This window comes from Sciurus vulgaris (assembly GCF_902686455.1).
Source record: "Sciurus vulgaris genome assembly, chromosome: 5".
Classification (NCBI taxonomy): Eukaryota; Metazoa; Chordata; class Mammalia; order Rodentia; family Sciuridae; genus Sciurus; species Sciurus vulgaris.
In genome coordinates, this window is record NC_136465.1 from 139,061,012 (window position 1) to 139,071,002 (window position 9,991).

Genomic DNA, 9,991 nt, shown 5'->3' on the forward strand with positions numbered 1-9,991 from the left:
GGTGACTAATTGCTATTTTGGGGGTGAATTCAAGGAGAAGGTAGAAACTGAACTGATCCTGGAGGTGAAGAGAGAAAGAAGAGAACAAAGCAGAGAGCAGGACAAGTTGGAGTAAAAGCAGTCTCCTGAGAATTCCTGCCTTGATTGTAAGCATGGTATTATACCTGGAGGGTTGGGGGGACTGGGCTGCCGGCTTCATGGCTTTTCTGATGGAAGGAATAATGGTGTGCTGCTGTATAACTTTAAGATGGCTTTTATGAAGAACTATTTGCAAAGGATATGCTTAGGCACCTCAAGAAACCTATGGTCGTTCCTCTTCCCGTTTCACTTCTGCTACAAATCTCTTAGTAACAGAGCTTATGTATGCTGAGATGAGGAATTGTTTGTCATATTAAACCTTAAGCAAGTTAAGGCTTAGCAGGAGGTGAGTGATCTTATTTGATGAAATGTAGATGTGTAAGAATTTTGGCTTGGGGTTTAGGATCGAACTCTCTCACCTAAGCTGTGGGAGCTCATGAAATCTTTCCAATAAAAATCATTTCAGTCAAGAGTTTTGCCAAATAGTTTCTCTAAAAAAAATTAAGTAATTTGTCAAAAATAATTGAAAGTATCATTTTGTTCTGCTCCAAACTATGTGCTATTTTATTTATTTATGAAAAGCATGGTAGAGAGTAAGAAAATTCAGATTATAGTGAAATATGAGAATACTGATATTATTTTCTTTGGTTTACTTAGAAGTTAAAACTCTGTGTTTTCATATTGTTCATCATACAATCCTTCATCTGCTATCAGTTCCAAATGGTGACTGTTATACATGTACTTTAATATTCTTCATATGTCATTTAATGTTGTTCATATGTTAAAACTGAAGTGACCATTTTGTCTTTGTAACACTAGGATAATTTAAAGGGAATGTTTTTGAAACATCATTCTATTTCATGGTAAAGTGAGCCAAATAAAATATTTTTGTTCATTTGGGCAGCATGTCAACAGCCATGTAGCTTAAGCAGTAAGCATAATTTCTTTTCACATTCTGAAGCAATTCAGATAGAAGCAGCATACAAGGTGGACCCTTGAAAACATCACTGTTAAAATTGACATTGAGACTTATGGTCACAGGTAGAGGGATTAAATAGGAAAAGAAAAACCCTGAATCTTCAACACTTCCCTCTTCCCATCCCACATCCTGTTAGTCACCATTTTTTGTGTGCACAGGGTCTCTCCTTTCTACTCCTACCACCATGGGGAGTTAAGGCCTTGGAGCACCATATTGTTCTTTGGAAGGAGGCCTTGGCCTTAGTCCCTCCTCACACATTGTCCCCAGTTACGCCATCCTATTCCGCTGCTCAACTTCTAACCTTTGTTCCCATGAGATATTCTATACAAGAAGATCTTGTTTTTGAATAAGTTACTATTTTAAGTTGGTTGGACAGTACTTCCTTTAATCTCCTGTCTGCTTGAGCAATGACTTCCCCAGGTTGGAGAGTTGTTGAGTACCAGTGACAACTGGGAGAAAGCAAAGAAATTATTATTTACCCACTTGGTACCTCCCCTGTTTCACCTGTCCTTTCATACCAGCTGCTTTTGCTCTAGACAAAGACAATGCTGCAACCAACATATTTTACTGATTGCTGACTTTATGTTGGACTCATTTTCAAATGAATCTGAATTCATAAACTTCCACCTAGAAGCAATGAGCTTGAGCTAAGTTATGTAGTTTTTAAAAGCCTTCTTCATCATTTAACGGGGAATTGGGGGAAGCTATTTATCTTGTGTAAAGTAACTTACCTAGATTGCTTTGTAGATCAACAAAAAGTTAATATGAATTGTATAGTTTGATAGTACTGTAAAGATCTTAAGTTATTTACAGACATCTTGACAACGCTTAGATCTGAACTTAAATGTTAACGTATTTCAAAATATTTTCAATATTGTTATAGTGTGTTTGTTGTCTTTTGGAGAGGAGAGAAAAAGAAAAAACTGATAGAGCAACAATATCTTATAGTGTCAAGAATATAATCCCTGAACTGAATTACCAGTGTTCATTCCTGACTCCACAAGTTATTATCTCTATGACTACGAGTAAGCTATCTAAAATTTCTGTGCCTGGATGGTCTCACCTATAAAATGTGAATAATCTTAATGGGATTATAGTAAATAACAGACCCAAATACTGTCTTTAGATTTTATAGAAGTATATTAAATGTATATGTGAATTTTTCTGTTATGAGAGGTTATTCAGAAAGGCAGATGTCTTTAGTGAAATTAGAAATCCTGAATGCAGTGCAGGAGGTGATCATGTGCCTCATTCAGTCCTTGCTCACGTCATTGCTGTGCGTGGTCAGGAGATGCAGCAGCATAGCCACTGGTAACCACAATCCTGCGACAGACTCTCCTGTGAGATCTTGGCCAAGTTTCTTAACTTTTCTACACTCCTGTTGTCTCATCTATAAAAATACTAACTTGGATTACATGATTGCTAAGGTGTCTTTCAGCTCTAAAAGTCTATGAATCTGTCCCTATACTTTGACTTAATGTATTTTGCACATGGACCACTCTTGAAAGCATCTAGCTCTATTTTTTTAAAAAACAAAGACTCTTTCAGGTGTTTCCTCCTCCTCCTTTCCACCCCCCCTTTCCTCCTCCTTCCTTCTATTATGTAGAATTTGTAGAGATTCCAGGAAAACACTGCTTTCATGTTTGAAAAATAATAGGATTTCCATTTCTAAAATATGGTAATTGAGGTTCCAAGAGATTAACTTCTTTGAGTAGGTTAAGACCAAACACAACAAAATGCAAAGCAAAAGCTTAACTTGGCCTCCTGGTTGAACTCATTATCTTTCATTCCCTGGATTCTAAGATTCATTCCTTCTCCTGCTTTGACTAGCCTCATACGTGGTATCTCTTAATACTTCTTCCACAGCCAGAGTTCTAGAAGCCATCACAGAAAGGTGCCCTCTCTCCTACCTCATCCCCAGTCATGAATCTTCTACTGACTTAACATAACTAATAACTCATCCTTCCCATTCCATTCCCATTGCTGCTTAGTTCAGTTCAGGATCTAATCATTTTTTGCTTAGATTATTGCAACTAACCTATTTTCTCATTCAGATGTCACATACTGTCAAGAAATTCTCCGCTTCTCTGCCAGAGTAGAATATCCTGAAATTATGTCCAGTTTCTTAACAATTCTTCACTGACTGCCTCCTGTCTGCTTTACTTACTTTAGTGATGCTTAGCCCTCCACTCCTTGCCCCTAGCCTTCCTTGCTGGCACCATCTGTCCAGCTTTATCCTGCTGTTCCCACTGTCCAGAATAGCTTTCTTTACCTCAGCTGTCTTTTGCCTGCCAGTTAAGTACTTACTAAACATTCAAGGCTCAGCAAGTCTGTGTTCCTCAGATTCTGGCCCTGTGGGGCTTATCTTATGGTTACAGGACTGGGGTCTTCTAAGAAACTGAGACTGTTAGGGGATAGATAGATGAGGATGGTGGCAACTCGAGGTTAAGGGAATAATTCTATAAAATGGGCCCCCTGTTATGACTCCCTCATGCTATCTTTTCCAAGAAGCAATTTACCTCAAGCCCTGCCTGTCCTAAGTGGACAGGATATGTCACATTCCTCAGCAAACTGCCTGTTATCTGCAAAAGAGTTGCAGGCCTGTTATAATGTCTATGGGAGGAACCCAGGAGACTTCTGTGATCAGATCCTGAAACTCGAGGAGATAAGGATAGTTCCTCCTAACAATAAAATTTATAAGAATGTATGGTTAAGACCCAATTAAAACTAGTCAACATGGGCCAAGGTGACCTAGAGTTGCCATGGCAGTGGGTACTAGAAAGTCTGATGTCAGCCTGTCATCAGTCAAAAGTAAAGAGGCAGATCTGGGCAGGACTTTCTGGAAACTTCTTTATTGGGATCCCCAATAAAACTGGAGTGCAGGAGAGACACACTGTCCCTCTTCTCACTGAGAGGGCCCACTCTCTCCCTTGAGAGTGTCCCTTTTCCTGTCCCTTCAATAAACTCATGCCCGTTACTCTGAGCAACATGTCTGAACTCTTTCTGACTTGGTCACAAGAATCGGGGTTTGAAGGAAGGCCTTCATGTTATCTTGTTACAGAGCTGGGGCCTTCCAGAAACTGAGGCAGCAGGAAGACCTGCCCTTCAAACCCTGATAACCTTTCACTTACAATTACATACCCTTCACTTACAATTAAGTCTGAAAGAGAATTGTATTGATACCGCCATTTACCGGTGACAAGTTCTGCTCCGTCTAATGTTGAAGTTTGAACACGAGAGAAGCACACCAAGGTAAGCATATTAAGCAGGTTTTATTTAAAGGTAATAATACAGACTTCTCCAGGCAGGAAGAAGGGGGCCATGGCTGATGTTCTAATGTTCCAAGAAGTGAGCGCACCCTACATCTTTTATAGGTTAAGTCTCTTTTGTTCTCCAGTTCTCTCTCCCCTTATCTCTCCTTCCTGCCTAGTGACTAGGCCTGGTTTTGCATTAAGTGAGAAGACATGGGCAGGGGGAGGGCCAAGGTGATTCAGGCAGATAAGGGCCCAGGGGGCATTAATTAGCAGCTCCATGCTTGCAGTCCTTGATAAAGGCAGGTAAATTTGGTAATCAATGAGCTCTGGAGCTCCTCGACATTCCATTCTTCCAGGGCCAGTCTCCAACTTCCAGAGGCAGATGGCTTCATGGCTTCATTTCCTTGAATTGACCCGATCCCCTGTTTCTACACTAACTACCTGTCCTTAATTCTGGCCTCAGTATTAGGTCAGAAAGAGAATTGGGGTTTGAAGGGTGGGTCTTCATGGTTTAATTAGGACTCACCTGGGTGAGCAGGCCTTCTGTTTACCTTTTCCTGATTTAGAATCTTGCTAACCTTTGATGCTCTGCAGCACCTTTACTCTTTCTCTGAACCTAGAAGGGCCAAGGGAGCCCTTCTGCAGGTCCAGAGTTCTGCCTGGTGTCTGGCATTGGAAGAACATCCAGGAGTGCAAACTAGAGCTCTCCACTTGACACTCTGCTCAGGGCAACCCAGGCAGTCTGGGGTCCACCTGCCCTGCATGTTGCCTTCCACCCAGCTCACACTTTTAAAAGCATTCCTCTCCACTACCACTTTTCCACATGTACCCTATGTGTCTCAAAGGACAAAGAAAAAGGGGTGAAAAAAAAAAAACAACAGGAAACTTGATCTCAAGTTGGTGCTCTCCTTGTTCCTACAGAATAAATAAATAATAAGACAGTTTCACTTTCATTCTGTCTCTTTCCTTCTTTACTCGTTTCTATGGATAGGTCTTAATTGACAGAATATTTTTCTTGCCTTATAGCGTGGGATCTATGATAAAATTCAATAGACTTAGCTCTTAATTCTCCAGAAAACTGAGTGTTTCAAACATATTGTCTTATTTAATCTCCACAGCTTTCCTATGCCATAGGTTGCATCATTATTTATTTATTATTCCTATTTTACAAAAGGGGACCCTGTGGTTCACAAAAGTTAATTAACTGTCCCATGGTTCACTTCAGGCATCTGGCAAAGCTTAACACTTCTAACATCTGTATATATTATTCTAAAAGACTCCTAAATACACAGCATCTTATATTCTTTCATCAGCATCTATTAATATGCCACCCCCATCCTATATGTTGCTGTAAGGCGCCCAAAAAGGAAACCCCAACTCTGTCCCATGGATGGACGGCAACCCCAATCAACCGCAGGAGGCGTCACTTGATGCAAACCGCAAGAGGTGTTTATTCCAGCGCGCTGGGACCCAACTCGAGGTGTCGAATCCCTAGCAGAAAATCTTGTAGGTTTATAAAGGCAGAAACCACACATCGGGAGGGGTCGCACATGAAAGGGAAAAGGGGGACAAAGCTGCCGGGAAATTTCAAAGGGGGTCTGGGTTTGCTGATAACATACAACATGTTTCACAATGTTTTACAACAGGGCGTAGATTCTGGTCAATAGTTTCTGGTAATCATTCTGTTTGATCACTATCTGGCTATCTGGCTCAATTTACCCTTTTATTCTCTGTTTGGGGCTGTTTCTTGGAACAGTTTTAAGGGCTTTGTTCCCATTCCTGGGAGGGTGACCTTAGGGAGTTGAGATGACTGGGAGGGTGACCTTAGGGGGTTAAGATAACTGGGAGGGTGACCTCAGACAGCTTAAAAAAATGTCCATTCTTTCATTTCCCCATTTTCTTTTCTGGTAAGTTCTAATCATGGAACTTCTGTCTCTATATACTCTTCTCCAAAGCTATTTCCATGGCAGAGGGACTGGTATTGTTGCCTGAGCATTAGTACCTGTACAGCACTTATTCTTTCCCTGATGAAGGTGACTAGGCGATTTTAGGCAGGCAAGAGCCGAGGGGGCGGGCCACCAATTAGCAGCCCCTTGTTTGCAGTCCTTGATAAACAGTCCTTGATAAAGGCAGGTAAATTTGGTAATCAATGGCCTCCGGAGATCCTTGACATTCCATTCTTCCAGGGGCAGTCTCCAACTTGCAGAGGCAGATGACCTCATGGCTTCATTTCCTCGATTTGACCCGATCCCCTATTTCTACACTAACTGCCTATTCCCAATTCTGTCTTCATTCCCCGCTTTAGCTTTAGGAACCCATAACTGCTTGTTAAGGAAATGAAAAGGGGCGTCGGTCATTCTGGCTGCTTCGAAGCTGAATGGGGGCAGCGAGGGGCAAGCAGTTTGGAGTTCCTTCTTTTTAAAAATCGGGTCAATCGAGGGGTCCCAGGAAGAAGCCTGGTTGGGGAAGAGCAGGTTGTAAAGTCATCTGGGGGTGGCTGCTTCTATGATAGAAGAACAAAAAGACATGAGTACTGAAATGAGATTAGCACAAAGTAAATGTTGCAGCATCTGAAACATGCCACTGAGTATCATGAAAATGACAGAAGTTAATCTCTCACCAGGAGGTGAAAGAACTGAGAAATTGTTCCCATAACTAGGCCTAGCAAAGGCTGGAGAGGACAAGGCCTTCATTTGGGGACTTTAACATTGCCATAGATGTCCCTAAAAAATATAGTTAAGCTACTTAATGTCATCTGATTTTGTAAAATATCCCTTTATTGGTATAACCTGTGTTTAGTAGAGATCTCTATACTTCTGTTACTTAGAAATAGATAATCATACTGGCAAACATAGATTAAGTCTACCTGTGTAGCTTAGGAAGGTCTGCAGGCCTTAAACTGACTAAAAACTTCTGACTCTGGCAGTTTCTCTGATAGTTATCAGGATACATCTAAAGTTACATTTAACTATTATTTCCTTTAAATGCCCAAGAATGGCTATACTTTGGTTTTAACTGTTTTGCTGGGTGTCTAAGATCAAGCTGGTCAAATTGACCTGGTTCCTGTCTTGTTAAAGAGTCAGCTGAGTCCCACAGGGGTCACTCGTACAGAACTTAAGAGCGGCTCCTTAGCTCCACCAGTGACTTTGGTTAGGCAGGGTCTCTTGATGGGGTGACTTCCTTTAGAAACATCAAGGGATGTTTCCCCTTTTCCATGACCCTCCTCTGCAGCAGATGCACTGGATGATTTTTCATCCTCTAGTCAACAATCTCCTTGATCAGGAGGTTGTGTGACCCAGAGTTGCAACGCTCCTTAGAGAAGTTCTCTTATTCCCTGGGTTCAGGCTAATGTTGAGGGCAAGACCCAAATATGGACTTTTCTTGACCTCTGTATTTAACTCCAATTTCTAAGTTTGATCTTAATTATCCAGCAAGCCAGTCTCACCAGTCATAAATTAAGAGTAATGGGCTTTAACTTTGATGTCCATAACTTTACAGTTATTTACCCTTTTATCTAACTGGAGTCTGCATTAGTACTGGAAGTTACCACTATCTATTCTATAGGTGATGGCTTATTATCACAAGTTACCTAGGTTGTTTGTTCTTGGAGCAGCTACTTCTGCAAAACATTAACAGGTAACAGTTTTACAAAATGAAATTAGCAAGAGTAAAAAAATATATTCAGCTTGTATAATAGCTATCTTGAATTTCGATTGAGAACTACATTCTATCCCCTATTTGAGATCACAGTACTTTTACAACAAGAACCAATCTTTTGACTATAACTTTAAATAAGCTGAAGTCTGGCTTATTTTGGAGTCACTCTAACATGCAGTAAGGTGGGAGGCAGAGCCTTATCTCAGGTAAGGCAGGGCTCTTTACAGATCTTAAGTGTTCTAATTCTGATGTTGATCTTTGCTTCTTCCTTAAATATCATTAAGTAGTTTACATATACTGTTTCCTGAGTCTATATAAACTTTATAATTAACACAATTTAACATAGTATCTAAAACATGAATCAAAGAAAGGCTGAAAGAGCTTTTGTTATTTCCACAATCCGAGAGTGCTGGGACTCGAACCCAGGCCTCCCGCTTGAGAGTCAGGAACTCTACGTACGAGATGAGCTAAATGGCCTGCACTGAGAGAGCTTTTAACTTTCCTTTTGTGATTAAATGGCAAAATGTTTTCATGTTTCTTTCATGTTTCACAATATTAACCTTTAAACAAATCAGACTCTAATGTTTAGAAATACATTTACATTTGAAATTCTTTATCTCAGTGTAAAAAGTAACAAATTTTACACATACCCTATTGATAGCAGGTCCTATAATAGAACATTAAATGATAGAAATAAATCCCCAATAAAATTTACTCTTTATAAGTTTAAGATTACCATTACTGACAAGTTTAATCTGGAGGATAGCAGAGCTTAATAAATTCCTTGCTTTAAAAACTTGTGGTCCTGAAAAATATGAACACATTTAATATACAACTAGTGACCATTTCACAAATACCTTGACACTTTTATCTTACCAAATTGAGTTTTTAAAGAGAAATGTATACTCTGTAACAAAGTACAATACTCTATAATAGTTGTTTAACCATAATTGTATACACCCCAATTTTTAAGACTAATTGTTCTAAAGAATAAAACTTAATAGACACAAAGTTAAGAGTAAATTAGTGTTTCAAATCCTTGTCATTTTACCATGTCATTCTACCATATAGATTAAACTTTGGTTTATATCAGAACGTTAGTATTTCACCTTAGGAAAAACCTTCAATAGTTTTAGCTGTCTCACATACATATAACCAACTTAGTTACACACAAACTTGTTGAAACTTGCCTTTTACTTACACAGACTTTCTTAGCACTTACTTAGACCCTCATGTATTTCATCACACAAGCACTTTCTTACCCAGAAACATTTCCTTTTTCCTTTTACTAAATATATTTCCATACCCAGAACCTTTTATTTTCTCTTTCCTACTCGTTGACCCCTTTTTGTTCACATTCTGAAACAACTCTTATGAAATTTCTGAATTTAGATAAATTACTCTATTTTAATAAGATTAAATATTCTGTTGTTTATAGTACTCTAATTGAAACACAGTTGAAACTTTTGGGACCCTTTGTATATAGAATTGCACTTGTTAGGACATGACTCTTAGTAACCTTGTTTTTAGTTTAGTGATGACACAAAGCAAGTTTAAACCCTTTTATTTACCAACCTATGAAAACACCAATAATGTTTAAGTATGATACCCCATGGAATTTAAGGAGTTAAAAGTACTCGATGTTATTTAACAATTAGCATTTTAACTTTGTAAATTAATCAGATGTCTCTACAAACACATTAGAGTAATCCCATACATGTTAACTCTAATTCACTTATTCTGTAAAAAACCAAGATATCAGATAAGTGTCCTGAACAGTATTTGCTGTCTCTTCCCTGTTGAAAAGTCCTAGAAACAATTGATATTAGACATTTTATTAACATCAATATTTTATTAGCTTGACCACCTAGAGACTTTCAAGTTATTTTCAAAGACATTTTACTCTTATTAGTTTACCCAATTTGAACCTTTTTAAATCACGTGAATTAAAAGTATCTGGATCCATTTTTAAATTTTAATTTTAGGAGCGCTCAGCTTTGATACAGACAAAACATGACATCAG